Below are 16855 nucleotides of genomic sequence, written 5' to 3'. Positions count from 1 at the left end.
GCTGTGCCACTAATGGAAGGCTCTTGCAGGAATCACGGTAGAAGAGGTTACAGTCACTTACTGAGCATCTGCTAGGAGCTCATGGGTGGATGGGCTGAGTTGGGCCCTGAAGTTCAGAGGTGGATTTGCAAAGAACCTTTGTATTTGGGGTATTGCTAGGCCAGGCTGCAGAAACTCTTCTCTACATTTCTCAACAGTGAAAAGCACGCCTGTGCACTAGGAAGCATGGAGTGGAGGTGGGGTGGGGTGCTTGTCATCATCCTATTGACCTTGGGGGTGTAGTGTCACAAATTCCATCCCCTTCAGCCATACTGGTCGCCTGTTGACCCTCTCTAGGAGGCTGCAGCTCTCCCCCAGCCCTCTGGGATGGGGCTGTAAGGAACAACGTCTCTTTTGTTCCTGGAACTTCCTCCATAAAATATTCAGGGCTGCCAGGAAATTGGCAAGTGGAGATGTTTGACAAGTAGATTTATTCAGAAACAAACCAAAAAGCTTCGCCTGCCAGCCTCCATCCCTCCAGGCTTCTATAGGAGCCCCTGGTCCCTGCCTTTGCTGTCTTTCAGGGGAAGTAGCAGCATTATGCCACTGACACCCCAGGTTGCAAATGATGATTGTGGGTGCTATTGCTGGAGAGCAGAGACTGAGGACGGCAAGAGCACAATGAACTGTGTATGATGACCCAGAGGATTCAGTCACTTCTGGAAAGTGAGAAACTTGGTTGTATGTGTTTGCTATTGACCATCTGACTTTGAGCAGAACTAACTAATCCTCCATCTGCTGTACCTGAATTTCTTGAGAGGTATGTTGGGTTACTGTGAGAAATAACTAACACAAGATGATTGCACATAGAATGTCATGTTACAGGTTAATGTGCGTGAATCATTTTATTTATATACTAGAGGCCCGGTGCATGAATCCGTGCATGGGTGGGGTCCGCAGCAGCGCTTGCCAGCCATGAGCCCTGCGTCTGACACCCTCTCGAGGGGAGTGGCCTAAGGGATCGGGTGAAACCGGCTCCCTGACATCCCTTGAGGGGTCCTGAATTGTGAGAGGGCACAGGCCAGGCCGAGGGACCCCACTGGTGCACGATTGAAGCTAGAGAGGGACTGCGGGAGGGCTCCAGGGCATGTCCAACCCTATCTCACCCAGTCCCAACCAGGGTGATTGGGGCTGGCTGGTTGGGGAGGGACGCAGGAGGTTGGCCAGCCGGAAAGGAACCGCAGGAGGGCTCCAGGGCGTGTTCGGCCCATTGGGCTCAGTTCCAATCGGCTGGACCCCAGAAGCAAGCTAACCTACCGGTCGGAGCGTCTGCTCCCTGGTTGTCAGTGCACATCATTGCGAGTGATTGAATGGCCTTAACATATCATTAGCATATTACACTTTGACTGGTTGAACAGTCGACTGGTTACTAGCTGACCGAACACTAGACGACCGGACAGTTAACATATTAGGCTTTTATTATATAGGATTTTTATATATTTACTAGAGGCCCAGCATGTGAATTCACGTGAGACCCAGACCCCTGCTGCACCGGCGGGACCTGGGCTCCTGCTGCGCCGCAAGACCCAGACCCGCCGCGCCACGAGACCCATCAATGCACCTCTTGGCAACCGGTCATTTGGTCATTACGGTGTTACAGCCTCTGGCCTTTTATAATATAGATAAGAATCAAATTATTTCTTGGAAATCTAGTGATTTCCTTGTCTCAGGTCTGCATGCATATGTTCATGTCCAGCTTGCACAGTTTCAGGCAGTGTTCATATGAAGTGGAAAATTTGCAGTTATCCAATTAACTTCAACAATGGAGTTGACTTTAATTAATGCTTTGAGATTGCAATGATGCTGATTGGTATTCAACATGACTCAGGTGAGCCAACTAGTTGCTTTTGTATCTTTTTTTTTTCAGCCTTGCCAAAGCAAGGCCTCCAAAAATTAGGTTGCCTCCCCCCCCCCTCAAAATGAGAGAAGATTAGAAATTAGAGAAAATGGTAGTAATAAGGTGACTTCCTTTGCCCACTTTAAACTGAGGCTATTTTTATGCAGTTTTCATATACTTGGCTTCAAATCAGAGCTATTGTGGGAAGCTAGATTTTCTGGTGGTTATTTTAGCTCAACTGGTAGTGAACCCAAGCCCAGTAAAAGAATTCTTTCTGTGGTGTGAGATCTGAGTGCAGAATCCAAAGTCTAGACTAGATGGTTCAGTGGAAGAGTATAGATTGGAGTCTGACATCCTGGTTCCATCCATTTAGATGAGTGATTTTGGGGGAATTATTTAACCTCATGGAGTCTCACGTTCTTCATTTGTGAAATAGAGAAAATAATGTCTATTTCAAAGAATGGGTGGCCTATGCAAAAGATAATGTATTTAAAATGTCTTAGACACAGTAGGTGATTAATAAAATGTAGCTATTATTATAATTAGACTAGAGGCCCAATGCATGAAAATTAGTGCAAGAGTAGGCCTTCCTTCCCCTGGCTGCTGCACCAGCTTCCCTCTGGCACCCGGGACCTGGGCTTCCCTCCTCCTGCCACCTGCAGGCACCCAGGACCCGGGCTGGCTTCCCTTCAGCCTGGCTTCATCAGGAAGGATGTCTGGAATGATGTCTGGAAGACATCTGGTCTAATTAACATATTACTCTTTTATTATTATAGATTATAGAGCTTAGTTGTTGATGGTCCTGTAATTAATTGGGTCCAGTTAGCTTTCTTTTGGTTATAAGAGAGTAAATAAGGTTTAAAACAACTTAATCAAAAAAGGGAAATTTATTAACTCATATAACTGTCTAAACTTGGGTTTCAGTTGGCAGAGATCTATAGAGCAGGGTGAAGCATGGGAGGTTGTAGGAATTGAATGACTGCTCAGTAAAGCCAGCAAATTTAGTAAATGCCCAGATTAATTTGAGATATAGCTCTAACTGCTGAATTTTTGGAATTTATTGAAAAAAGCTGAATACAGGACATTTAGTGTGTCCTGAGAAAGCCAGTACAGAAAGTAAGGCAAAATGATTAAATACAAGACTTGTCTTGTATATACAGGATGCTCACCAACCCTACTCGTAAGGGTGTTTCCGCCTATAAAATTCTACTCATACCTATAAGTAGTGTTTTCACCTAGTACTAGTAGAACCAATTAATTTTATTCTCATATCAATTAAATTAACTATAGCCTTTGTTGGAGAATTCGTGATAAATCTAAGGTCCATGCTAAGTTACTTGGAAATAATGAACTTCTTCAAAAATGAAATAAAATTGGGCTTCAGGTACAGGGTGATCCAGGAGGTAAACTTTCCCCGTCTCTATTAATGCAATTCTGCTGTTTGTGTTGGCTTCAGAGGGTGGTAAGATGGCTAGCAACTACAGACATATAGCCTCTCAGGTTCTGGTCCAATAGAAAGAGTGCTTCTCTTGACCCCCCAAAAATCCATGATCTGATTTCCATCAGTCAGAATTCCACTTCATCCTCTTATCTGGGCAGATTATTAGGCCAGGGGAATGGTATGCTCTGATTGGACATATCTGGGTTACATGTACACCCCTGGAGCCAAAATTGGACATAGTTTTACCCACAGCACATGGAGTGAGCATGGGGTGTGGAGAGGGTTTCTCCGGAGGAATATTGGTGCTTTGTAATGACAAGAGGGATAACACAGATATAGGGTAGCCAAAAGAAAAAGAAGAAACACCTCCCCCTAAAACACAAATAAACAAAAATAGCAAATATACATCCAGGTTCTTCTGTGGCTTAGGCAAGAGAAAGATGACATAGCTTAGATAAATCAACACCAAAATAGAAGGAGGAACACATCCACGACTTTAGGTAAGGAGGTCCTGAATCTATCTACACATGGACTCGCTGCTTCAGATTGTAAGATTACATAAATATCAAAAAATACTTTTGCATAATTCTTTTTGGAGCGTTACTAGTACTTTTACTTTCAAAATTGTAATAGCATTATTGTTTTGTTTTGATTATTAAAATAATGTATGCATGAAGGCATATGGAGCCAAGTAAAAGTGACCAATAATCTCACAATTTAGAGGTGACTCCTGTCAACATGTTGGTATAATTATCCAGATTTTTGTGTGTGTGTGTGAGTTGCACATATAAAAGATTTAGTTAAAAATGAAATCAAACTTAAAATTATTTTATTAGCTTTTTAAATTTAATTTTAAATTCTAGATATCTTTTCACATTAATAAATATAGATTTAAAAAAAATAACATTTTAAGCCTGTATACATTTGAAGAAAAATACCCTAACTATGTACTCACTCATTATAAGCAATATGGTAATAATATGCTTACCTGTATGTGTTTATCTATTATCTAATGATTTTTTGTGACTAAATTTTTAGAAGTGGAGTTGTCGTGCTAACAATTTTGTATGGCTTAACCGTTTTGATGTGCATTACTAACATGCCCTTCAGATCATTGCTCCCATACAGGGTAGGGTGGCCAGATAAAATATAGGATGCCTAGTTAATTTGAATTCCAGAAAGTAGTGACCACTTTTTTGTATAAGAAGGTTGCAAATATTCCAAAATCATCTGAAACTGCAATTTACCTGCAGCTCTTGTACTTTCATTTGCTAAATCTGACAACTCCAGGACTGGATAAATCTCAGTTCACAAACCCAGCAGTGTCTATGCAGCTTCATTGCCTGGCGGGGAGCCCGAGCCTCAGGTTCGGACAAATGTATGCACCCAAAAGTCAACCCTCCAAATGCTGCCCATCTTCAGGGATGTTAACCATCTAGTGGTGTTTGGATCCCTGCTCTTTTCTTACTGCTGTCCTCTGACCTACCTGCTGTGCCTTCACATGACCTTTCCTCTGTGCAAGCTCCAGTGTCTCACTCTTTTATAAGGACACCAATCCCATGGGACCAGCCTCACTCTATGACCACACTTAAGCTTAATTACTTCCTTAAAGTCCCCATCTCCAAATATAGCCACACTGGGGATTAGGGCTTCAGCATATGAATTTAGGGACCATGAACATTCAATCCATAATACAAACCCTTCAAGGAGTTCTCTCTTTGTTGCTTTCAAACTCTCTCTAGGAGCACAGGCTTTTGAAAAACAAAAGAGGCAACCTCTGCTTATGAATAGAGTCATAAAATTTGTCAGTTGAACTCAAAACTTCAGGAAGAACTTGATTTAAAGATTTAGAACCGTAGTACATTATTTATTTATTTATCAAAGTAATATATTTGCTAAATAATCTTTTTGTCACACAAAAGCCACTTTGTGGGAACATAAGAAATGCACATGATATATATGTATTTATGCATAAAAAGACTGGAAGTATATCAATAATAGTAATGGTCACAGCTAGCAATTACAAATATTATCTTAAATCCTCACACTGTGAGCATCTTCAATCATTATTCCCATTTATCAGATGAGGTACCAAGTAAGTGACTGGGCTAAGACCAGCTCTGTGCAATTGCAAAATCAATGTGTTATTTTCTGGGTTGAAGGGATATACATGAATTTCAGTTTCTTTTTAACATTTTATGCAGTGCCTGAATTGTTTGCAATGAGAGAGTATCTTTTAGGACCAGAAATAATTATTTCCATCTTGAAAACGGGTAATGCTGGTTATAGAAACTGAGAGACAAACAGACCAAAGAAATCACCAGCTCTGAATGAGTGTTTATGTTATCCAACCAGTTCTGAATAATCTAGTTGTGGAGGGGGACTGTTAATTTGATAGACATGAAATAGTATCTTGTTTAATTTGCATTTTTGTTGACCACTAGAAGCCCAGTGCATGAAATTCATCCATGGGTAGGGTCCCTAGGCCTGGCTGGCTATCAGGGCCAATAGGGGCATTCAGCTGCTGACCAGGGCCTTCCTTCATTCCACACCACCCCCTGGTGGTCAGTGTAAGCGATTGAACTCCCGGTCTCCCGGTTGAACTTCCAAGGGAACAATTTGCACATTAGGCTTTTATATATATAGATTATAACCTACACTTGGTCTTAAAGACAATGGTGGAATATTATTTGGCCATAAAAGAAGGAAATCTTGCCATTTGTGACAACAGGGATGGATGTTGAGGGCATTGTGTTAAGTGAAATAAGTCACACAGAGAAAGATAAATACTGTATGATCTCACTTACATGTGGAATAGAAAATAAATAAATAAATAAACAAATAACACCAAACTCACAGAAAAAGAGATCAGATTAGTGATTATCAGAGGCAATATAGAGGGATTGGTTGAAGGTAAAAGCTTGTAGTTATAAAATACGTAAGTACTAGGATGTAATGTGCAACATGATGACTACAGCTGACACTGCTGTATAGTAGATTTGAACGTTGTGAAGAGAATAGATCCTAAGAGTGCTCAATACAAGGAAAACAGCATTTCTTTTCTTTTGTAGCTATATGAGATGATGATGTTAATTAAACTTATGTGGTAATCATTTCACAATATATGTAAGTCAATCTTAAAATTATATAGTGCTGTATGTCAATTGTCCTATATAGTAAAAGCCTAATATGTTAAGTGTTCCACCGTTTGACCATCTGACAAGTTGCTATGATGCCCACTGACCACCAGGGAGTAGATGCTCTGACTGGTAGGTTAGCTTGCTTCTGGGTTCCAACTGATTGGGATTGGGCGAGACAGGCCAGACACTCCTTGGAGCCCTCCCACGGACATTTCCCAACTCTAATTGTGCACTGGTGGGGTCCCTTGGCCTGGCCTGCACCCTCTCACAATCTGGGGCCCCTTGGGGGATGTGGGAGAGATGGTTTCAGCCCAATCCCCACAGGCCAGGCCGAGGGACCCCACAGGTGTATGAATCCATGCACCAGGCCTCTACTATATCAGTAAAACTGCAAAACATATATAGTGGTGGACACAAGGCCTGGAGAATATCCTGACAATTTTTCTGTGGGTGTCTACATATAAACCATAGTCCCCAACGTGCCACATGCCACTTCTCCACCTCTCTGGGGATGCACAGGGATTTGGTGATGTACACGAGGGGAATAAAATTTTATGAAGCTCAAGGTTTCAAGGAATGCCAGATTCCACATCACTCACAGAAATGCCAAGAATGGTTGTGAAACAGCTGTTGAGCCTATCTCTGAAAACAGTGACAAGAGCAGTGAGTATAGACAGGAGATTGAGAGGGCCAGTGATTCACACTGGGTCCAGCAGGAGGGAGGAGTGTCCAGATCATGGTCCCAGATTTCCCCTGCTGATGTGGCAAGGTCCACACTCTGGGACTGCAGCCCATTGGAAGACATGATCCCTCATAGTTATTTCCAGAGACTGCTTTGGGGGCAACGGAAGGAGTATTTTAATAATACACAAATGAAAACTCTCAGCTTTAGTTGTGTAATTGTATTATAATGCAGACATTAAAAAATGTCTGTTAGTTTGTGTCTGAGGGGAGTTAATGTAAAAGAATAAACCTGATAGTCTTATCTATCCTATCTAATAATACACAAACATGGTAATTGACCATACCATCGCTACGCCTCCCATTGGCTAATCAGCATGATATGCAAATTAACCACCAACAAAGATGGTGGCTAATTTGCATACTGCAGGCAGGGTGGGACAGCGCCATCCTGCCTGCTTTGCCACCATCTGGGCCTGCTATCTGTGATCCTGGGGGGGCAGTCCCGTGTGTGACTAGACCCAGGGCAGCCAGGCGGGGCAGCAGCGATCCACCGGCCCACCCAGGTGTCCCGTGTGCGACCTGGGGTGGCACCCCAGCCCCCAGATCGGTCCTGCCCTGTGCAGGACCAGGGGTGGAGCCCCAACCCCCTGATCGGCCCTGCCCTGTGCGGGACCGGGGGCGGCACCCCAACCCCCTGATTGGCCCTGCCCTGTGCGCAACCCGGGGAGGCGGGGCAGGCACCTAGGGATCAGCCTGCCATCTGCCACCTGGGGAGCAGGCCTAAGCCAGCAGGTGGTTATCTCCCCACGGGTACTAGACTGTGAGAGGGCACAAGTGGGGCTGAGGGACACACACACCCCCTGCCATTGCACAAATTTTTTGTGCACTGGGCCGCTAGTATCCTATCTAATAATAGTATCCTATCTAGTATCCTATCTAATCACAAACATGGTAATTGACTGTACCTTTGCTACGCCTCCCATTGGGTAATCAGCTTGATATGCAAATTAACCTCCAACAAAGATAGCGGCTAATTTGCATACTGCAGGCAGGGCAGGATGAATTCAAACTTGTTTTACTCAGCAAAGGCTTATATTAGTACTGGATTATCAGGTAGTGTAAACAAGTGAGCTCAACATGGAGTCCGTGTTAATGAAAAAACCTTGCTGGCTGCAGTGACTGGCAGTGGCTGCAGCAGCGGGTGATGGGGCTGGTGCCTTCCCCTGATCAGCCCGGTCACCACCCACAAAGGGAGGCCAGACTGTGGCTTAGGCCCTATCTCCAAGGGGAGCAGGGAGCGGGCCTAAGCTGCCACTAGGACATCCCCTGAGGGCTCCCAGTATGTGAGAGGGGGCAAGCTGGGCTGAGGGACACCCCCCCTCAGTGGGCGAATTTCGTGCACCGGGCCCCGAGTATCCTATCTAATAAAAGAGAAACATGGTAATTAGCCATATGTCCACTACCCTTCCCATTGGCTAATCAGGGCGATATGCAAATTAACTGCCAGCCAAGATGGCGACTGGCAGCCAGGCAGCTTGAAGCGAACATGAGGCTTGCTTGCTTCAGTGACGGAGGACTCCAACATTCCCCGCCTGCCGCTGCCGGCCTCTGAGCTTGTACTTTGAAACATTGTTACAAATATAGAAGCTAAACAAAACCCCAGAAACCTGCTTTCAGCCAGCCGGGATCTCAGAGCTGGAGTTGAAACAGTCTTTCGATTATAGAACCCAAACAAACCAGATACCTGCTTTCAGCAGCTGAGGCCTAAGAGCTGGAGCCAAGCCTCAGAGCTAAAGCTGGCCCAGAATAAAAAAGAAAAAAAGGAGCGGTTGGGAGCTTCAGTCACCTGCCAGCCTGAAAACAGCCCTCAGCCCCTCACCCAGACTGGCCAGGCACCCCAGTGGGGACCCCAACCTGAAGGGTGTGTGACCAGTTGCAAACAGCCATCATCCCCTCATCCAGGCTGGCCAGGCACCCTAGTGAGGACCCCCACCCTGATCCAGGACACCCTTCAGGGCAAACCAGCCGGCCCCCACCCGTGCACCAGGCCTCTATCCTATATAGTAAAAGGGTAATATGTCTCCCAGCACCGGGATCAGCGTGACAGGGGGCAGCGCCCAAACCCCCTGATTGCCCTGCGGCTCTGTGTGTGACAGGGGGCAGGGCCACAACCTCCCTATCCGCCCTGCTCTGTTCATGACAGGGGAAGGCGCCCCAACCCCCTGATCAGCCCTGCTCTATGCCTGATAGGAGGGAGCTCCCCAACCCCCTGATGGGCCCTGCTCTGTGTGTGACAGGATGCGGCGCCCCAATCCCCTGATGGGCCCTGCTCTGTGTGTGACAGGGTGCAGCACCCCAACCTCCCCCACCCCCCCCCCCCCCGCCACAGGCCCTGCTCTGTGTGTGACGGGGTAGAGCCATAACCTCCCCATCGCCCCTGCCCTGAGTGTGACAGGGGGTGGTGCCCCAACTCCCCTATTGGCCCTACTCTGTGTGTGACAGGGGGGAGCTCCCCAACCCCCTGATCTGCCCTGCTCTGTGTGTGACAGGGGGCAGTGCCCCAACTCCCTATCGGCCCTACTCTGTGAGTGACAGGGGGGAGCTCCTCAACCCCCTGATGGGCTCTGCTCTGTGTGTGACAGGGGGGAGCTCCCCAACCCCCTGATCTGCCCTGCTCTGTGTGTGACAGGGGGCGGTGCCCCAACTCCCTATCGGCCCTACTCTGTGAGTGACAGGGGGGAGCTCCTCAACCCCCTGATGGGCCCTGCTCTGTGCGTGACACGGGGGAGCTCCCCAACCCCCTGATTGACCCTGCTCTGTGAGTGACAGGGTATGGAGCCTCAACCCCCCTCATGGGCCCTGCTCTGTGCGTGACGGGTTGGCGCCGCAACCTCCCCATCGACCCTGCCTTGAGTGTGACAGGGGGCGGTGCCCCAACTCCCCAATCGGCCCTACCCTGAGCATGACTGAGGGTGGCATCGCAACCTCCCAATCCACCCTTCATGACAGGGGGTGGCGTCCCAACTCCCCAATCAGCCCTGCTCTGAGCCAGACCAGGGGCTGCACATAGGGTTTGGGCCTGCCCTCTGCCACCCGGGAGCGGGCCTAAGCCAGCAGGTTGTTATCTCCCGAGGGGTCCCAGACTGCGAGAGGGCACAGCAGGCCGGGCTGAGGGACCCCCCCCCCCCCGAGTGCACAAATTTTTGTGCACCGGGCCTCTAGTCTATATATAAAAGCCTAAGTGACAGTTCAGCCAGTCGACCGATAGCTATGATGCTCAACACAGGGGCTGTCCCCTGGTGGTCAGTGTGCTCCCACAGTGGGAGTGCCACTCAGGTGACCCAATGGGTGCCAGACGCTGGGCTCATGGCTGGCAAACACAGCTGTGGCAGCACGAGCCTCTACCTCGGACACTCCCCTTGTGCACCCCTGCCCCCATTTGGACCAGGCTGGGATCAGGAACAGCATCAGTACTGACTGGGAGGCAGCCTGCAGCCTCTTCTTGGTTATGGACATGCCAGAATTTCTCTAGGATGGGTGTGTGGAGACTGCAGTGGAGTGGCTGCGAGCCTACTGAATGGCAGTGGTGGCAGGCACAGCGGGGCGGGATGAGTGGGAACAACACGGGGCCCTGCCAGGGCTTGGGCTCCTCCCCGGCCACCTGCTGCTTCGCACACTATTACATCCCTCAGGGGATGTAGAACTGCTGGTTTCTCCTGATCCCCACAGGCCAGACCGAGGGACCCCACCAGTGCATGAATCTGTGCACCAAGTCTCTAGTTCTTTAGAATGAACTTTAAGAATATTTGGTTTATCATACAATTCTAAATAAGTAGAAGTAAAACTGGGTGAATTCAAACTTGTTTTACTCAGCAAAGGCTTATATTAGTACTGGATTATCAGGTAGTGTAAACAAATGAGCTCAACATTAGATGCTCACATTTAGAACCCCCGAGTCCTCTACCTTACGCTGGATTTAGAATTTTGTTCATTTGCTGACAAATGGTCATTCTCATGGTGGCCCTGTCAGCCAGTCAATGTCGCCATCTTTTCTATTTTTGTTGCATTTGTGCCCTTATTTTATAAACATAAGGGGAAAGAGAGCATAGGTGTTAAACTTAGTAGAATTGAGACAAGATAAAAATCATTAGTTTTGCTTACAATGGGGAATCTCCAGCCTCAATCAGTTGTGCTCTGGAATTCAGCCAATGGAGTCTGAGCTGAAATATGAAGGAAGATTAGGTATTTGAAGATCATATGGAAGTGCAGGAGATATATCGTGAATGATTGTGTTTAAATGGCAAAGTGTGAGGTAGGGTTTATAATATGTTAGCTTGCCAGGATAGAAACCCCATACAACACATAGTCTTTTGTGTATTTTATGTGAATACACATTTCCAGAATTTATGTGTGAAGATGGGAACTGGATGTCTAGAGAGAGTGAGTGGCAAGGCTTTAGAGAAATAGCATGCGGTCTCCTAGTCCTAGAATTGTAGGGTAGGAATGAGACAGATGACTAATTGTTATACCCAAGCAGTACATATTGGTTGTTGCAGTAATAAAAGGAAGTATTTCAACAAATTATTCCATATGTATTTATTGAGCCTCTACTATGTATAGACAATGAGGATATAATAATAAATAAAACAAATGATTTCCTGCTTTAATGGAGCTTATGATTGTGTGGGGGTGTTAGTGTCGATAGTGGGGGTGGAAGCAGATGTTAATCCAACAAGCCCAAATGTAAAATTGCAATTGTGGCAAGTGTTACAAAATACGGAGATCCACATACCTGTACTACAAGAACTGAAGATAGGGGGCTTTGATTTAATGGCTCTTTAGCTGATATTTGAATGATGGACAGGAGGTAAATAGGGAAAGGTTCTAGAAACAGCATTTCAGGCAGAGAGAACAGTGTGCCTAAAGGCCCTGTGGTGGGGGAACGTGGTGAGTATGAGGCTGGGGTGACAAGGGAAAGGGCAAGCATGGCTCAAGGTGGAAGGGCTAAGTATTTTATCTCTAACGTGAAGGACGGGAGGAAGGCCCCTGTGGGTGTGTAGAGGGAGGGTAGTCTAAGCAAAGGGAATAGCAAGTGCAAAGGCCTGAGGTGGGAGGGCATATGGTGTAACTGGGGAACAGAACAGGAAAGTAGCCCCTGTTGCTGGAGCAAGGTGTCAAGGGGACAGCAATGAGGAATAAGATTAGAATGCAAAGTTGGGACAACTCTGTTGTGTAGGGCCTTGCGGGCTGCTATAAGGACTGACTTTACCTGGGGTGACGGGACATCACCTTTTATTTTTGTATGAAACTATGTGCCCACTTTCTCTGCTTCCAACATAACTGATTGGTTAAATCTATGTTTAATGTATATATTTATCATTACTAGAAAATATTATTTTCCGCATTGCCAAGCAGTATACCATGACAATGTTCACTTAATCTCTTGTAAACATGTTGTTGATAACTCCCTAATTTTCTTCACCTGCTTAATTTTCTGGGTAGCTATTTATAACTCTTTCTAAACCCCCAAAAGAGTTGGAAAACCCATCTAAACACCATTGTCCATGTGATTGAAGCGTCAGGCTTTCTCCGGGTTCCTTTCCCCTGGAGTCTTGCACTCCGGAGCCTCCCAGTCCCCCTCTCTGGTCTTGCCTGCTGTCTCCGCCCCAGCACCGCTGTGTCCTGGGATTCACTGCCTCCTCTCTGGTGTTGAGTCTCCGTTTCCCTGCACATCTTTTCTTCTTTTGTGGTGTTTCTTCTTTCGGTGGGGCAAACCCGCCACACATTTTATAGGAAAGGGTAAAGGGCAGGTACATTTTTGAAACTTTGCATGCCTTCATTTAATTCTCAAACTTCATTAATGATTAGACGGTGTAAAATTTCAGAATGGATGTCATTTTTCTTCAGAATTTTGAAGGCATTGCTCTGTTGCTTCTGAACACCCAACCTTGCCATGAGAAGTTGATACTTTTCTGATTTCTTTGTATGTGACATTTCTTTCCATCTGGGAGCTAACATCTTCTCTTTATCCTTGGTGCGTTGCAATATCATGACTTTGTACCTTAGTCTGCATATATTTGGCATAGAGGATACCTATTATATTTAAATTTCAAATAAACTATGAGTACTTTTGGAACATACTTTTACCGCAAGTTTATTCACTGTTTATGAAATTTAACTGGAAAACCATTTCTGTTTGATTTTTTTTGCTAAATCTGGCAAACTTAGAACTTGGGTCTTTTATTTTTCTTATTTTTATTTCCATTTATTTATGTATTTATTTGAGAGAGAGAGAGAGAGAGAGAGAGAGAGAGAGAGAGAGAGAGAGAGAAACATCAATGTGAGAGAGACACATTGACCTGTCCTGCAACCCAGGTACATGCCCTTGACCGGGAATTAAGTCTGCAACCCTTTGGGAATCTAACCACTGAGAAGCACTGGCCAGTGTGGGACTTGGGCCTTTTAATCCGGAGACTTGTGTCTTTTAGTTTAGGGATATTTTCATGTATTATTTCTTTTCCTTTAAATTAAAATATTGGTCTGAGTTTAGAAAGATTAATATTCAACAAGGCTAATAACCCAGGTTATTTATTGTTATTTTTATAATAGTCCCTGGCTCCACCCCTCCCATCCCTATCTTCACTTCTCAGAAACAATCTCTTTAAACTGTTTAGCTATTTCCCAATGATTCACTTATTCCTTCTTTTTCCATTATCTATCAAGTCTCAGAAAAGTTGACGTCTTATATGGAAGATAAGGATTTCGCTTTCTTACACCTTGCACCATTACTCTCCATGTGCTTCTCAACCCCCTGTGGTATGAATATCAGGGCAGCCTGGGATAAAGGCCACAGTGTTTATTCCCACATCCTGAGAACAGGGCCTAAAGCAGGCTGTTGGCATTTGGAAGTTGTGTCCAGACACCTGACACAGCTCCACAGTTGAATGCAGATGTGCCTGTACAGGCTTCTTTCAAACATGAGTGTGTGAGAAAAGCAAGCAGATTTCTGTTCACTCTCCTTTGACACAACAAAAAACTGCATTTTTACCATTTGCTAAAGTGTTACCTTCCACTTGATGACCAGTGGAATTTCACAAAGAAAATTCCACTGTTTGATTGTGTTTTTAACCGCTTTGCAGAAGTTATTGCATATGGATAAAGCCAGAGGAAGCACTGGTTATGTCCTTGTGACTCTAACGCCAGATGGTCAGTGACACTTGGCTACAAGCAGGCTGCTGCCCCCGGAACCCAAGGCTTACAGTACGTGTCTGGGTCACCTTTGTGCTTGAGTAAAATTACCCATTACTTACTCCATGTGACAGATCTTAGGGCTTGCTCTCACATAATTGATATTACAAATGTTAAATCTTTTCATTCCACAGGAGTTTACTGCATAGGCACAATAATACCTATTGTAAATCTTTACCTTTCCTAAAGTGGTTTCACAAACATCTGGTTCTTGTGGTAACCCTAAGAATCTGGGAACACACCTCACATTGTCATCCCTGTTTTATACGTGTGGGAACAGAATTGCAAGCAAGTATTGATTTTAGCCAAACTCTGGCCTGCTCTTGAAGGGCATAGGGATAGTTACAGAGTCACATACATCATATGCAGATGGGCAAGTGAGGGGCCCAACTTCCTTGGCCCAGGACGTGGGAGAGGCAGAACTTGAGTGCAGGACACTAGGTCCCACATCCCACATACTCCCTAATGGAAAACCATCATGTATAATGTCTTGGGGGAAGACTGTAAAGGCGGCAGAATATCAGGTATATCAGAAAAGAGAGAGATCCATCATGTTGGGATAGCCAGAGGAGCTCCCGGAAGTGGGGGCTGGGGCCGGGCTGAAGGATGGTGGGACGAGGCAGCGTGGGAGGGAGAAACCAGCATTCTGGTGGGAGGGCTGAAGGAGGAGCCAGGCCATGGCCGAGGGGAGAAATCTTCCCCGGAGGGAGGTTATGCCTGACACACACTGAGGGTCAGAGATGGGTCCTGGGACCAGGGTGGACGGTGCTGGGTGTTAGACAGCTGGGGCCCCAGCTGGGTAGATTGTATGGAGCCTTACTCCCCAGGCCCCCGAGTCAAGCCGAGTGCTATCCCTGGAGGATGAAGGGGCCACTAAAGGAGGATAGCTAAAGACGCAGTATACAAAGGCAACTTCCGCAGGACGGCTTCCGGCTGCATGTGCTCAGCAGGGCCCGATGGGTTTGCAGGGGCCCTTGTGGGGCCCATGATGTGGGAGGTATGGTTTGAGCAAACAAGAATAGGGGCTGAGTGAGGGACCACTGTTCAAATGCCAGGGGAGCTGAGGGAAGAGGCCAGAGGCATTCCCAGGCTTCTTGGTGCCATTCCTCTTGCAGCTCACCCTCATGTCACTAACTACACTCCTTATGTTCTGATTCCTCCCTTACAGGGAAAAGGCTGGCACAGTGGTCCAAGCAAGGATACCTACACGTAAGTCTGACAGCGGCTGGACAGAGGGCCTGGACCCTTGACTTCTTCAGAAGATGGGATCCCTTCTTAGGCGATCTGGCCTGACACCCCTCCATGGCCTCCAACAGTAGTGACAGACTACAAAAAGCTGAGCCCAAGCCCGCCAGTGTTAAAGATGGCCCAGAATTTTGGAGTGAGGTTGTATGGGGAAGTGAAGCTGGTGGTGTGGGCAAGAGACCAGGTACGGGGAGGTCAGAGGTCAAGGGATGCCAGAAAGTGCATGCCACAGACCCATCCAGGAAAAAAGTGGCCATGGAAGGCTAACAAATAAATATATGGCAAAGTCTCAGAGGCTATGTGTTTTGCTGCATGAACACATCAACAGCTAAGTTAAGCAGACAAATTAAGTAGGCATGACAAAATCAGGTGGGTCTCCAGCATGCTAGGACACCTGGCCAGCTTCCCTGGCACCGCCTACAGATCATCAGAATAGGTGCTTGATTGCCCTGGGCAGCAGCCTCTGCCCTGACAGGGGACACTCTCCAAGAAGGAAAAATGTGTAACCCATGGTCTAGGAGTTGTCTGCCTCTTCTATGTACAGGACTGCAGGCAAATGTCAAGGTCGGAGTTCCATTCCCATGGCTCTCCCAGGGCCTAGAGGTACTGCGTGCAGGGTCTCCCAGTAGCAGGTGGGCCTGCTTCCTAGTGTGTGACCCACACTGCTCTTCTTGTCACTGACAGCCCTTCCCTCCTGGCCTGTCCTCAGGGAAGAACCGCAAGGTCACTTCTGGGAAGTCCCTCCTTCTCACCCACTTACCTCCCCTCACGTCCTGCCAGGCTGTTCCCACTAGTAGACTCTCACCCAAGTAGCTTTTCCTCTTAGTGACAAAACACAAGGTTGATTTTCCTGCCCTGAATTAACTTTCCCCTTAGTGTTGCTGGAGTAACGGTCCACTTTCATGTCAAGAATCCCCCAGATACCTTCTGAGGGCCGGGCTTCGTTACCATGCTGCAGAAGCCTCAGCAGCAGGGACCTGAGCCTTAGCCACAGGCCCACCTGATGTCCAGCAGAGCTCCTGACACGGAATTTTCACTCACTAAGTGTCTGGTGAACCAGTGAGTGAGGACATGAGTGGATAAAGTGTTGACTCTGGTTAGTAGATGCAGTTAAAACACTTTTATACTGAAAGGGCTCTGCACCCAATTCCAACGCCAGGAGAGGGGTTCCTCCACACCAACAAGCAATTCTCAGACACTGCTCCCCCCACTCCCTTTTGG

At 46.6% G+C, this 16855-nt stretch overlaps 1 protein-coding gene across 2 annotated transcripts in view; it reads left to right on the top strand.

The window, feature by feature from the left end:
• Positions 1 to 15923, top strand: part of KCNA6 (potassium voltage-gated channel subfamily A member 6) — a 36284-nt gene extending 20361 nt beyond the window's left edge. The window contains exons 2-3 of one of the 2 annotated variants that reach the window (XM_059683814.1): positions 14281 to 14401; positions 15558 to 15923. The gene's annotated coding sequence lies outside the window, so the exon portion shown is untranslated. The remainder of the gene's footprint in view (positions 1 to 14280; positions 14402 to 15557) is intronic. The other variant, XM_059683813.1, reaches the window with a different exon arrangement.
• The last annotated feature ends 932 nt before the right edge of the window (positions 15924 to 16855 follow it).

This window comes from Myotis daubentonii, chromosome 2, assembly GCF_963259705.1.
Source record: "Myotis daubentonii chromosome 2, mMyoDau2.1, whole genome shotgun sequence".
Classification (NCBI taxonomy): domain Eukaryota; kingdom Metazoa; phylum Chordata; class Mammalia; order Chiroptera; family Vespertilionidae; genus Myotis; species Myotis daubentonii.
Note: the sequence above shows the minus strand (reverse complement) of the source record. Positions and strands in the feature narration are given on the sequence as shown.